This window comes from Typopeltis vanoorti, chromosome 21 (genome assembly GCF_054136105.1).
Source record: "Typopeltis vanoorti isolate ZY-2024b chromosome 21, IOZ_Tvanoo_1.0, whole genome shotgun sequence".
Classification (NCBI taxonomy): Eukaryota; Metazoa; Arthropoda; class Arachnida; order Uropygi; family Thelyphonidae; genus Typopeltis; species Typopeltis vanoorti.
Genome location: NC_143569.1, coordinates 13,107,455 through 13,123,205, shown reverse-complemented (window position 1 = coordinate 13,123,205; position 15,751 = coordinate 13,107,455). Strand labels below are relative to the sequence as shown.

Genomic DNA, 15,751 nt, shown 5'->3' with positions numbered 1-15,751 from the left:
AATGTTGGTTGATAGGTAGCAGAAGGGGGGGGGGGATCTGATAGAATCATATAAGTTCCTTAAAGGATTTTATAGGATTAATACAAAGGAAATATTTCAGCTCTAGGTTACGGGGAAGGACATGGGATCATCCCTAGAAGTTGGATAAAAACGTGGTTATGTTGTTGTGAGGGCTAGATTTTTTGCTTAGAGTGTTGTGCGCAAATGGAATGGGCTGTATGTTTGTTGTCTGTTAATGGTTTCAAGGAATGCTACAATAGATATTTTGATTGTGTTCATGGTTTGGCTATCCTATGAGGTTTAGGACTCCGTGCACATGCAATAATAATAACAATGATAACTTTTTAAATTATAGAAGAAGTTTTGCTGAACAAGATCAAGAACTGTATCTCATGGAAGTGGTGTTTGCACTCCTCAGTACTAGGCTGTCCAAAGAATGAACTAGGTTCAATTCTAGTCACTGACTAGAGGAACTTGTAATAATTCTTTCTTTGACCAGTTCCAAGTTAATTAATTTCTGGAACATGCAAGTGTTTTTTTTTTTTTTTTTCTTCCCAGAAACTCGTTTTTTTTGTCTCTTAAACCTAAGAAAAATCCACCATAGAACCCACATTATTTCAGACATGAAAAATATTTTGTTGGAACCTCAGAATAGCACTAGATGCCACTTAAAATGTAGAATGCTCCCCATGAAGATAGTAATAATTAGTAATAATCTTGGACCAGCTATCTCTGATTGAGCTGCCCACTCAGTTTAAGCCTTATAAAAGTTCTATAGGGCTTAAACAGCCTCACCTACTCCTTATAAAGGAATGAAAGGTATTCACAGGTGATTGATTTTGATAGATTTACATTAGATGTGTTGCAGGCCGAGCTAACATCCCATAATGAATTTGTGGACACTAAGGAGTAGGGAGACAAACTTTAGTAGAAATTCAAAAGCCAAGACATTATTTTCTTGCTATATCTTTGTGTGTTGGGGAGAACGCATGGGTAGTCATTTCGATCTAATCAGAATTGTTTGTCATTTAATAATGTGTGATAATTTGGCTCAAACCTTTGATAGGATACCACATGAAATGGGAATGTGTCTTTTTTTTACAGTTATCAACTCTTGAGGAATAAAGATCTTTTTCCTTCCTATAAAAGTCATGAATTTTTCCAAATGGTTTCCCAAGTTTTGTCCTCAGCATCTTCATTCTTCATCTTTGCTGTTCCCTTCTTTCTGGCTTGTTGGTGAGATGACAGGATATAATAAAACATGCTATAGATGAGAGATTATAACATGGAGTTTTCCTGGGGTGAAAATTAAAAATATAATGCAAGTAATTCAAAAACAGAAAAAAAAAGTAAACGAAATCATAGTTGTAGTAAGTATGAACGATTTAACTGGCGATAATCTCAGTAGGAGAGTGGACATGAAAGGGTTGCTGGAAGAGGTAAGAGTGAGAAAGTGGAAATCGTTAATATTTTACCTCACTATGATAAAAATGAATTAAAAAGAAGGGCTATGATGGTAAATGATTCCATGCGTAGCCTATGTTGAAGGAATGGATGTGAGTTTTTGGATGTGTGGAGTGAGTTTGAGGGAAGATTGGATTTGTATAAGAGGGATGGCCTAATGGCCTACACCTGAATGCGTTTGGTATCAGGATTCTGGAAAAACTAATAACTGGTATGAGACCTAACACAGAGAGTCAGGGAAACTAAATTATAAAGGAAGGAATGGTGTGAATGTGAGTGTAAGAGCACGACAATGGTATATAACTGTATTAAAGACAGGAATGGGCTTTGTCATGGAAATGTTGACGAGGTGAGGATGATTTCGGATTTGTGTTCTTCCGGTTTGGACCCATCATATGTGTGCAAAGACGTCTGCATGTGTAAGGCATTAGAGAAGAATAGGGATCTGCAAGATGTCCAACTGTGTCAGGCAGACTGCAAACAAGAGTATACAAAAGAACATGCAGGTAGATTATTATGTCTGTACACGAATGCTCGGAGTATCAGAAACAAAGGGATAAAGTTTGTTGCCTTAGTCAATATGTTGTGACCTCAGATTGTAGGAATTAGTGAGACCTGGCTATAAGAATCAGGCCTACTAATTGGTATCGAGTGTCATGGATACAGTATTTTTAGAACGGATAGAGTGGATAGCAGAGGAGGGGGTGTGCTGCTAATGATATTGAATGACTTAAATCCAGTTAGAGTTGAGACCTATGAATGTAGTCATACTACTAACAATATTTTATGTGGCAGTGAGTTTGAAGCCATCTGGTATAAGGTGGAATCTAACAAGACAAATTACATAATGGGGTGTTATTACAGACCTGGTGGATCGGTTGCTGGTGATGAAGAAATGTATCACCAAATAGAAAAGGTTATCATAATGGGAGACTTTAATTATCCAAATATTGGTTGGGTAGCAGTAGAATCTCATGAGAAGAATGAAAATGCATTAATTGAGCTGTTGCAGGACAACTTCCTAAAGCAGCATGTGACAGAACGAACTCGAGCTCAAAGAATGTTAGATTTTATTATAGTGTCAGAGGGCATTTCATTTAAAGATGTAACTATTCTGCCTCCAGTTGGTGAAAGTGATCACACGGTACTCACTTGGGAAATGACTAAAGTTTATGAATGTTCCATTCAGAAAAGGTTACATGCTGGACTACAAAGCAGGAAATTATAACCAACTGAGGAGTATACTGAGTTCAGTGGAACGGGATCGGTTGCTGGATGGAAAGAATACCGACAGTGCATGGGAAGCATTTAAACAATACTTAAATAATGCGATAGCAGAATGTGTTCTGAGAGTTCAAAGAATAAATAGAGTAGGAGTCAAATTGATGTGTAATCTCATTAGGCAAGAGATTCATAAGAAAAGGACGATGTGAAAGGAATACCACTTGCATAAGGATGATGTCTGTTATGAACGTTATAAGCAGTAGGTTACAATAGTCACAACTGTTGTACGACAGAAAACAAAGTCTGATTATGAAAAGAAACTGGCTCTGCATGCTAAAGACAACCCACAAGAATTCTATCGATATACTGCAAGTAAAAGAAAGAATGAATACGAAAGAATAACTCTTCTAAATCCAGATGGCGTGAGGGTAACACATGCAGAAGAGGTTGTTCAGTTAATGAGTGCCCATTTTGTTAAAAGCTATCAACCTAGTGAACGCAACATCGAGCTCACTGTTACCTCCTCACTAGATGAAGAAATGCAGGTATGTGAAGCCGAGGTATTAGAGCTGTTGCACAAACTGAATAAGAATTCATCAATAGGGACTGATGGAATATCAGCACGTGTGCTAAAAGAGTGTTCAGCTGAACTGGCCATTCCTTTGACCAGGATATTTAATATGAGTCTCAGAACAGGGAAGATTCTGCAGGAATGGAAGGAATGTATAGTAATTCTAATGCACAAGGGTGCACAAATACGATGTATCTAACTATCGACCAATTAGTATCTCAGGGGTGGTGGTGAAGATTTTGGAAAAATTGGTTAGGGCCCACATTCAGAAATGGCTTGACAGTGAATATCTACTTTGCAATGCACAACATGGGTTTACTAAGGGAAGGTCATGTTTTAGCAACTTGCACACATTCTATAACAATGTTACCATTGAACTACACAAGGGGAATGGATACACCATGATACTTTTGGGTTTTGCAAAGGCTTCTGACAGAATATTTTTTTTTTGACATCGGTGTCGAGGCTAGCTGGTGAACGGACGTGCTATCGGAGAGCTCCTGAGAGATTTGTGTTTTTTGTTGATTTATTGGTGTTTTGGATTCAATTTAATGGACTAAAGTGTTTAATTTTGGTATATTATTGGATCTTTATTAGCGTGGTTAGTGTACTAAAGTGTTTTATAACATAATCTATGTCGGGAAGTCGCCGCTAGATGAATTCGTAATGAGTAGTGTTCGTGCAAGCTCCAGATAAGATAAGTATCATTTTCAGTTATCGATACAAATTACTTAATATTGTGTAGTTTTGTTTTGTTTGCCTTGCGTATTTTAGTGCGTCTATTTTTGGTGTGTTATAACGTATAATTTGACAAAACACGTTACAGATAAGTATGGCACCTGTGCGAAGGAAAATGGCGGCCAGTAACGAAGGTTCGCCATCGTTATCAAAGAACGGTAGCATAAAAGAAATGAGTCAGTGTACTAGCTGTGAAATGTACGCTTTGCGGAGTGCGGTCGGAGTGTGGTTAGATGATAATAAAGGATTGAATGTGTGTAGAAAATGTAGGGAGAATGCGGAATTGAAGTGTATTTCGGATCGTGAGTGTGATATTTTTGTCAACCTTCAGAATGAAGGAAATAGGGATATGACAAGAAACGGCAAGGTTTTACATGAAAATTGTGAGAGTGTGAATGATAGTATAAATGGTTTCTCAGAGAACAAAAAAGATGAGATAGATGCATTGAGTGAGATCGCGTTGTTGAATAGTGCGATAGAAAGAGCAAAACAGCAGCTAGAGTGCATGAACAAAAGTAGACTGAATGAACCAACCAATAATAAAAGGTGTGACAGGAAAAATAGACGTATGAATGTGAACATGAACAAAATGAAGGATAGAGTGCTGTATGGAGACTCGTTAGTACGAGGTGTGTTAGTAGAGGATTTGACAAAATCGTACCAACCTGGTGCGACCATAAAGGACATAACTGCGTCTATTAGAGAGCAAAAGGAAAGGGTGAAAGAAATGATTGTTGTGGCAGGTACGAATGATTTGAAAGGAGATAAAATAGAAATGATAGAAGACCTGAATGAATTGTTTGAGGTAGCAAAAGAAAAGAGTGAGAGAGTTAGAATGATTAGTCTTTTGCCACGGTATGACAGTGAAATGTTTAAAAGGAGGGCTATAATTGCAAATGACTTTATGCGTGGGTTATGTATGATGAGTGGTGTGGAATTTGTGGATGGAGTTTGATGGGCGAAAGGATCTATATAAGATGGATGGCTTGCATTTGAATGGTTACGGTGTAAGAAGACTTGAGAAAGTGTTGCTGAATGTAGTGGATGTGCAAATTCAGGGAAACTAGATTTGTTAAGGGGGGAGGGAGTAGAGATACAGTCGGTGTTGAATATGGGAATACTTCCTATGAAAATATACTACAGCAGTACTGTCTATCTGAGGTTTTAGAATATATACAATGATTCTGTGAAACATACTCAATGAGCCCAACACTAATCTGACCATTAACCTCCAAAGTGCTTCAAATACATGAACCACCTTAATGATATCTCGAAGATAAAAACATTCTTATTCACATTTTATTTCATTTGTTCACAAGAAATATAAAATTTCACCTGTGAAAATAAAATAAATTATATCTATTTCAAAATATGAGATCAATCTTACCAATACATTCATTTATTATTGGCAATATTTGCTATCTTTTATTATTATTATTATTTATTCTTTCAATCAGCATAATGAACGAAGTATTTCATTCAGGTTCTTTAATTTTGCTGAAAATATTGCAGAAATTTTTTGTGCTGTTTTCAAATGCTTACACAGAAAATAATTACCATAAATATATATGAAAAACATGATGATTTAAATAACATTTCTTGAAATGGGAACTATTTTATATTTCCTTGCGAAATTTCACTGTGCCTTCTCATTATGCTTACAGTTAGATATGTTATTGTTAATCCCAACAATACAATCAAAATTTGTATGCTCTTTTTTTTTCCCTTGCTTTTTATGTAACGAACAGATTTTTGCATTTCCTATTTACTGACTGAAAAGTTTAAACCAGCAAGCTGTTGTATGTCTAACTACTATCCTACCTTCCATTTTCTTCAACCAAGTGTTCTTTTCTTTCTTTATCCAGGTGTAAGCAAACAAAGTTTGCTTACACTTGGATAAAGGATTAAACCAAATTTATTATAGTCTAACCAAGTGCAAAATAAACTTCCAACATCTTTCTCTAAATCCAGAGTAATTCAATAATAAGTTGGTACACCTATTGGCAACTTGTATGAGTAAATATGACCTCTCCTATTGCTTTTGCCTTAGTATCTCCAAGTTTGGGTCTGCCTCCCACTGACGAGACCTCAATAAAGGTCGAAACAGGTCTGGGTAGTGGCCCTTCCTTTAATGCATAGCAGTATAAATGTTCGCAAGGAGATGTGCTTTGCATTATGGGAGATACTGAGACTAGGAATGATGAGAGCTTGGTCCACCTTTGCCTGGAGTTGTCTGGTGTTGCACCACCTTACCTCAGTCCTGAAGATATTTTCAGGCAAACTTTGTTTGCTTACACTTGGATAAAGGATTAAACTAAATTTATTATTTTCTTCAACCATTAATAACAATACACAGCACAGCAGAGATTACTACTCATTCTGAATCATTCCTACAGTTGCTAGATTAGATGATCCGAGTGTGGAATACACATCATATTATTACTTCATAGGATTCATGGAGAGAAAATGTTTCAGCACTTGACTAGACAGAACAGAAGAATAGGTCATCCCTGGAAGTTGGGTAGGAGTGTGGTTAGGAAAGGCATGAGGACTATATTTGTCACTTGGAAAGAGGTGAATGAATGGAATGGGTTGCCTGAGTCAATTGTAAGTGCGTTGTCTTCTAACGGTTTTAGGAAATGCTATGATAGATATTTTGTTGCACCTCCATGGAGTCCTAAAACTCATCATAGGAAACCCAAGATGAGTTTTAGGACTCCATGGACAGTGCCCATGCAATAATAATAATAATAATAATAATAATAATAATAATAATAATAATAATAATAATAATAATAAAAGAAACTATTATTATTATATTATAATATTTTTATATTATATAATAATAAATTTAGTTTAATCCTTTATCCAAGTGTAAGCAAACAAAGTTTGCATCTGAAGTATCTCCTTAGTATCGCTACTTCTGGGTCTGGCTCCCACTGACGAGACCTCAATAAAGGTCGAAACCGGTCTGGGTAATGGCCCTTCCCTTAATACATAGCATTATACAGCAAAGAGATATGCTTTGCACTGAGACAAGGAGTGATGAGAGCTTGGTCCTCCTTTACCATGAGTTGCCTCAGTCCTGAAGATACTTTAGGCGCAAACTTTGTTTGCTTACACTTGGATAAAGGATTAAACTAAATTTATTATAATCTAATCAAGTGGAAAATAAACTTCCAACATCTTTCTCTAAATCCAGAGTAATTTAATAATAAGGTGGTACACCTTTTGGCAAACTCGTATAGGTAAATATGACCTCTCCATTGCTTCTGCCTTAGTATCACCACCTCTGGGTCTGGCTCCCACTGACGAGACCTCAATAATGGTCAAAACCAGTCTGGGTAGTGGCCCTTTCCATAATGCATAGCATTATACATGTCTGCAAGGAGATGTGCTTTGCATTATGGGAGATACTGAGACAAGGAGTGATGAGAACTTGGTCCACCTTTACCACAAGTTGCCTCAGTCCTGAAGATACTTCAGTTTTGCAAACTTTGTTTGCTTACACTTGGATAAAGGATTAAACTAAATTTATTACAGTCTAACCAAGTTGAAAATAAACTTCCAATATTATTATTATACTAATATGTATATCTTCTATGTTTTATTCTTTGTTTCTTATGTATTTCAGTAATGTCACAATTTTATTGTATAAAATTAACATTTTTATTCTAACATATTAATGAGTATTTTGCATTAATGTTTTAATTAATGAAATGAAAGTATTTGTCATGTTATTGAAAAATGTATATCAAGTAGAACCAAGATGCTTTCAAATTATTTTACATCTGTAATTTATATTGAAGCTACAGTGCAACTGATGTTTATTGTTGTTTTTCAGAGAAAGATGGTGTTGGGGTGGGGATGAATAAGTGTAAACAGAATTGGAAGAGTTCATTCTGTATGCTTAAAGTTATTAGCAACAAATGTTTCCCATCCCCTCATTTATATATATTACCTAAACACCATTTATTATGTGAAATGTGTCAATTTCAACCCAGATGCTATTCGTGACAAATAAGGTATGAGAATACTGTCATGAGTTAAATTAGTTATGATGGAAATCCTGTTATTCTGTTAGAATATTTTTAAATATCTACAGTAATGCATTTTTAATGCTTTAATTTGCCATTTTATTTCTATAAAAACAAACAGTACTAATTTCTGGTTGTTACTAAAAATCTGTGTTTAAAAATCTGTGAGTAAAATGGTTTCAAGCTAGAACTTCATATTGTAATAAAGACTGAGAACTCCCTTCTGGATAGTGTTTATTTCTTGAATATTTATACAAGTAAAATATACACATTGTCTTAATTTACATTAGACCATATTTAAGTAAACGTACATAATTCTGCTAAACTGTCATCCATGCTAGAATTATTATTAATAATAATAAACTAATTCTTAAATGAAATAATTTTAATCTGCAAATGTCTTTTTGCATTATTTTATTGTAATAGTGTACAATATATTATTGTATAATTAAATGGCCAATAACATAAAAGCCAGGAAATGAATTTCCTTACTAAAAGCAATGTGTGTGACTTATTAAATTCAGTCACTTCATGTACATTCTAGCAAAGCAATTCCAAAACCAAAAGTTAATGATCAGTCCTGGAAAAAAAATGTTTTGTTTGCAAGTATTTTAAAAATAACCATTTTAAAAAATATCTGTGCTAAGAAAGAGGATTTTTTTTTCAGTTCTGTGGTACACAAATGACAGAAATCAGCAGTAATTGTTATATTATTATTCTTATCATCTGACCTCCATGAACACAGAGACTCATCATGGGTGAATAAACACTATTGCCCACAATGCTCATCCAACAGCAGTGCTTTAAACTGATTTAATGTGTCTACATTCACAACACACTCAGGCAATACATTTCACTCACCAGCCACTCTCACTTCTCAGTGCACACCTTCCTTATACAATTTTCAGAGATGGCCTCTTGTTCAATCCCCCCCTCCCATTCTATGAAAAACCTCTTCCACATCAACCTGATAACAACTACTGACTAGCTTATATTTCTCAATCATATCCCCTCCCCCTCTTCCTCCTATTCATGAGGCTTTGAAACTTACATTCTCTCAATCTGTCCTCGTACTCCACATTCCAAAGACCACTCGCCATCTTTGTGAATTTTCTGGACACCCTTTCAAACATATCTTTGTCACCATGAAAACCCAGTGAACAAATCTGTGCACAATAATCTTTATGAGGCCAATCAAAGCCTTATATAATGGCATCATAACCTCTCTATTTCTGCATGTCAGGGTCCTCTGCAACATTGCCATTATCTGAGGTTATGTCTCACAACTTGTGCAATGTGACCCCTGAATGTCAGGTCCATGTTCACAATTACTACTAGATCTCATCTTCTCTTCCTTTAAAGTTTCCCCACCAAGTGTATAATTTGCATCCATTCGTTGCTTTCCAATTTTCAAAAAACCTTACACTTTTACGATGTTTAACTGATAGTTTTACTTATCTTCCCAATCGTGCAGTCTATTAACGTCCTCCTGTAAGGCCTTAACATCCACATGACTCTACATTGCTCTCCCCAATTTTGCATCATCATCTGCAGACAGCTGCTAATCATTAGTTAAACCCAGCACAATATCATTAAAATACAAATTGAACAACACTGGTCCCAAAACTGACCTCTGTAGTACACTACTAGTGACCTTCCTCTTTCAGGATACTGCACCCCCATATATACAACTTTCTGATACCTATCTGACAACCAGTCACTAATCCATCTTAGAAGTCTGTTATCCAATCTCATCTGTTTCAATTTATTTAACAGTTTGTTTTGTGGCAGTCTATCAAAAACTTTTGCAAAACACAAGTACACCACTTTATATACAGCTCTCCTGTCCAGAGTATTTTTCATCTTGTTATAATACACAAATAAGTTAATAAAACCTGATCTCATTTAAACAAACTCATGCTGATGACCACAGAGTATACCGCTGTTATCAACCCATTCCTGTATCATACTTCTCATTAATATCTCCAGTACCTTCACCACAACTCCAGATATTTAGATTGACCTATAATTTGAAGTTACAGCCTTATCACCACCTTTATGCAGTGGAACAATTTTACCCTACTTCCACTCTCTTGGAACCTGTGCTGTCATAAGACTCTTATTAAACAGGCATGCCAATGCTACTGCCAATTCACAGGAACATTCTCTTAAGAGGTGTGGTGATATGTCATCAAATCCAATTGTCTTATTGACATCAAGGTTATTTATTTCCTCAGATATCTCCTGCTCACTCACAATTAAGCCATCATCTCCTATGTCTTCTACACTTAAGTTCCCTGTGATTCCACCCTGATCAGAATGAAACGCCCTTATACATTGATCACTGAATACCCGAACAATGTCTTCTGCAGCAGTTACCATTATACCATTTTCATCCATTAACATCATCTCACCATGATCATTCTTTCTTCTTGCACTGAAACCTCCAGAATACCTAAAATATTCTGGGGGTTTTCTTCACATAATTTGCCAATTTCTGCTCATACTGCACTTTTGTTTTCCTTACTAACTGAGTCTCTCCTGGCTGGTTGTTTATACTCTCCATGTAGCTGATTATTTTCCCCTCTTTCCACCCACTTGGGACAGGGGGTGGAAAGAGGGGAAAATAGTTCCACTGCACAAAGGTGGTTCCAAGGCTGCTGTTGAAAATTACCGGCCAATCAGCATAACAGGAATCATTATCAAGGTCTTAGAGAAAATAGTCAAGAGGAAAATACAAGATTGGATAGAAGAAAATGGGATACTGTATCGGGGACAGCATGGTTTTGTGAAGGGTAGGTCATGCCTCAGTAACTTGCTCACGTATTATAACACAGTGACGGCTGAACTGGATAAGGGTAATGGGTTTACATTGATTCTGCTGGACCTTGCTAAGGCCTTTGACAGGATACCACATGGAATTCTAATCAGTAAATTGCAGCATATGGGAATGAACATAGAGTTGGTGAGATGGATAGGAGGGTGGTTGACAGAGAGATATCAGAGAGTGGTTTACTCAGGAGTAGAGTCCACAAGACGGCCTGTGACTAGTGGTGTACCACAAGGATCTGTTCTTGGACCACTGCTGTTTAATTTGTTCATAAATGATATAGGAAAGGATCTGAGAGGAACAGTTCATTTGTTTGCGGATGATGCGAAGTTGGGTAGGGCAATAGTGAATGCAGATGACGTCAAAATTTTGCAGGATGATTTGGATAGATTGGAGGTCTGGGCTAGGGAGAATGGATGTCAATTTAATGTGGCAAAATGTAAGGTTATGCATTTTGGGGTGAAAAGATGGGAGGCAGTTTACTGCATTGGTGGAACCGTGCTCCAGGAAATTGATGAAGCACGAGATTTAGGAGTGTTGGTGGATAAGGAATTGAAATTTAGGGGACACATTGCAAAAGTGACCAAATCAGCTCATCAAATCACTTGGTTGCTGAAGAATACGTTGACAAGCAGAGACAAGCAGGTTATTGTTCCTCTGTATCGAGCCTTGATAAGACCCCATCTGGACTACTGGACTCAGATTTGGTCACCTAGGTTTCTTCTTGATGGGCAGGAGGTGGAGAGGATCCAGAGGCGAGTGACCAAGATGATAGCAGGTCTGTGGAATGAACCGTATGAGAACAGGTTGAGGATTTGTGGGTTGCAAAAATTGGTTGAAAAGCGGAAGAGGGGAGATATGATTGAGACATTCAAATTATTGAAGGGTTTCTATAAAATTAATTCATAAGATATTTTTGAGAACAGGGCTGGTTGTGGGAGGACTAGGGGACATCCATGGAAACTGGGCAAAAGTGTGGTTAGTAAAGGTGTTAGAGCTGGGTTCTTTACTTTTAGAGTAGTGAATGAGTGGAATGCGCTCCCTGAGTCTGTGGTGGATGCTGTGACAGTGAATGAGTTTAAGGCGAGGTATGATAGATACTGTACGAATGTCAAATAGTTGTGATGAATATGATTTGGGGCCTCCCTCGATGAGTCTAATGACTCCCTGGAGTTGCCCGTAATAATAGTAATAGTAATAGTAATTATTGCTATTATTCATCTTGTTTTTACAGAGTACCTTCTTCTTCCGGATTTCATGCTTCAACTCCTGATTCATCAATTTTACACCTACCATGTTTAGTCTTTTGACCTTCAGAATTCATTCACATGCTGATTCTGTTATGTATTTCTTTGTCAGTTCCCAAGCAGCATTTATTTTCTTACCACTCAACTCCTCATTCCATGCTGCAGCTCCAAGCTGTCTCCTAAGCTTGTCATAATCACCAGCATTATAGTTCCACATATATCCTTTCCTCACAGAAGTCTGCATATGTCTAGCTACAACCCATGTGATGACTTCATGATCACTCTCACCAACCTGAGGAAGGTGTGAAACCCCACTCACAATTAAATCCTTAAATGAAATGATGAGTTCTGAAAATTTCCATCCACACATGCCTTCCGTTACATGCTGCATGCTGTAGTTATCTCTCAAGAATTCGAGAAATTCATTTTCCTTATTTCCAAATGCTGTTTCTCCATTCTAATATATATCACCATAATTAAAATCACTCATAATAATTACTCTCCTTTGTTCGCTAATCCAAGTTGTATATACATTTCTTCATCACCACCCCGACATTTCCTGCTCTATAGCAACATCCAACTAAATATGTCTCCCTGTCAACTTCCACATTTCACCACTCTGCCTCATAACCATTGTCACTATTTCCCTCTTTCATGTCTACCTTATGTGGATGTACTTCTCCTGCTATCATCGGCAGCACTCTCCCCCCCCCCCCCCTTCCTGTCCTTTCTCTCATTGCTAAAAATACTGTATCCTTCCAACTATATTCCTGTTAGAATATCATCTTCATTCCACCATGTTTCACTTTCCAATGATTCTGGAGCAAATAAACTCAATCAGTGATACCATTTTATCTCCCTTATTTCTGATACTTCTAGATTTGTAAACAAACACAGTAATTCATTTTTAAGTCTATAACCAGTCCTATCAAAGCCACTTGTTGGTTGTGATTTCTCCACCACTCCTATCCAATTGTCTTTATCTCTACTTACCACATATATCTGCTCAGTCTCAACTTTCCCACCCATATCGCAATATACTTAATCTTCATACACACATTCACTGCCAGTTTCAACATCCATTCTCCCTATGCCATGACTCCCTCTCCAACCAGGTTCCCCTCATTTCTCTGTTCCTACTGGCATTCCCATTCTCTCTTCATCTCTAACACTACTACTACTACTGCTTTCACTGCCAAGCACTTCTGTCTCTTCAATAACACTCATCTGATTTTTCCCTTCATCTCTTTGTTCTGATCTCTTGCATGCATCACTCACTATACTTCCATCCAGCAACACTTTCTCTAGTGCACTCACTCCAAAGCCATTCATATGTAACCCATTGTGCCTGTATAATTTGATTCTTCCCTCAAACACATGCCATACATCCACAAATTCCCTTCTCGCATATCTCTGCTAGCATACCATTCATGATTTTGGCTCTCCGTCGCAGCTCATCTTCATATCTAGGCAACACACTGACAACACTTTCTACTACACTGTTATCTTTTACTCTTCTCAATAGCCTCCTGATATTCGCCGTCACATCCTCTTTATATTCAATTAGATGATTTGTGCCCAAAATCACGACTAACTCTTTCTCTTGCTCGTTTCTTCCTCGTGTCTAATGCCTTAATTATCCTACTCATTCTTCCTCTTGGATAGAACACCTTATGGACTCTCTCAATAACTAGCCCTCTTACTATGGTATCTCCATATACTGCTATCCTGGAATCATTCGTCACCTCTTTTACTCTTTTTTCATTCATTGTATTCTCTTGCACACTTTTAATAGTTTCCACTCGTCTGATATCACTTTGTATATTATTATTATTATTATGTCGGCGACTCCAGGAGTCCTTAGACTCATCGAGGGAGGCCCTAAACATCATGTCCACACAACTATGCGATTTCATTCTCACAGTATCTATCATACCTTGCCTTGAACTCGTTCAAGTCATAGCACCCACAGCAGACTCTGGCAGCTTATTCCACTCATTTACCACTCTAAAAGTAAAGAAGCAGGGGTGTTAGACACACTCTTGCCCAGCTTCCATAGGTGTCCCCTAGTTCTCCCACCACCAGTCCTGATCTCAAAAATATCCTCTGAATTAATCCTATAGAATCCCTTTAGCAATTTGAATGTCACAATCATATCTCCCCTCCTCTGCCTATCAACTAGTTTCTGCAACCCACAAATCTTCAACGGTTTCAACCTTTTTTGAGGTCTCATCAGTGAGTAGGTAGACCTGGAACCTTTATGGCATTCGTATAGTGAAGGTATGTAAGTTCTTTTCACTTAAACCTTGTTATCTTCCAGATCTGGGTAGTGACCTCTCCTCATAATGTAATTACAGTATTACATCCCCTACGGGCTGTGTTTTTACATTTATGAGAAAATATCAAGGATAGTGAGGGAGCTTGCTCCACCTTTGACACAAGTTGCCTTGGTGTTGTACTATCAAGTGGTTACTTACACTTGGATTTGCCGATAGTTTTTCGGTATGAAACTCATAGATCTTAGTCCTAGTTCTTAGAGTTTCGCCTACTGGCAGATAAACATCAAAGGATTTGTATCCTCTTCATTACAAAATAAACACATTTAATATAACAAAAACAATATGTATACACTTCAAACAACTTTACATAACTATAACTAACTATAGAATTAATTGGATCCAAGGCCTTTTAAAAATAAACTTACACTTAAGACCAGACTAAACACTTTGTTTGCACAATGACAAAATGTTCATAGCCAGTTTCTCTCTCTCTCTCTGTCAAGGCCCTTTTCCAAAGATATATGACTTTATTCTTCATTTTCATAGGATCCTCTCTCATCACTCATGTAGCACACATTAATTCTTCCTAACTCAATTCTGTTTCCTTTCCAGTAGACATAATAATTAGATTCGGCGTCCTTAAGACAGATGAAACTTCCTAATCAGCGTTTCTTCGAACATTCCTTTAGAACGTAAATAACAATTTCTTCTTTTATTCACTAATGCTTATTGACAGTCTTAACTCTTCTACTTTAAAAAAAATCTTACAATTCTATGATTCCCTTTTCGGAATCTACTACTAATCTTCCAATAAGTGTTTCCTCAAATATTCCTTTTAAAACATCTATAGCAATATTTTCTTTTATTTATCATTACTTATTCCACTTTGAAAGTTCATAGTTCCGTGATTCCTTATTCAGAATATACTATTAATTTTCTTCTAACTGTCACATAAAAAAACTAAAATTCCTCCGAATCTAAATATCTGCCGGCTTGTATTCTAAATTCCTTCCAAACACTCTTGTTGTTTATTTCTCCATTACTATGATACCGAACGCTTTCTGTCAGCTGTCAATCACACATCAACCTTCTCGACGAGCATGTGCACTTCATGAAAATGGCAAGCGAGAAACTAAATATAATGACTGACACGTTATCTCTGTTAGTGACAAGAGAATGTCTTTATAAACACAAAACTTAATATTTTAAATTACAATAAATTTGTTTAAAGTAACACAACTATTCAAATCCAGTAAGTACATAAATTTTTAACTGCTTTACATATCATTTTTGACAAAACCATTTCAATAACGGACACATCGCAAGTGTCGACAATGCGTGTTATGAAACTAAAACTAATA

General features: G+C 36.8%; 1 protein-coding gene across 1 annotated transcript in view; it reads left to right on the top strand.

Annotated features, from left to right (window-relative positions):
* Positions 1 to 15,751, top strand: part of LOC150094629 (double-strand-break repair protein rad21 homolog) — a 342,589-nt gene that overhangs the window by 220,131 nt on the left and 106,707 nt on the right. The gene's annotated exons all lie outside the window — the stretch shown is intronic.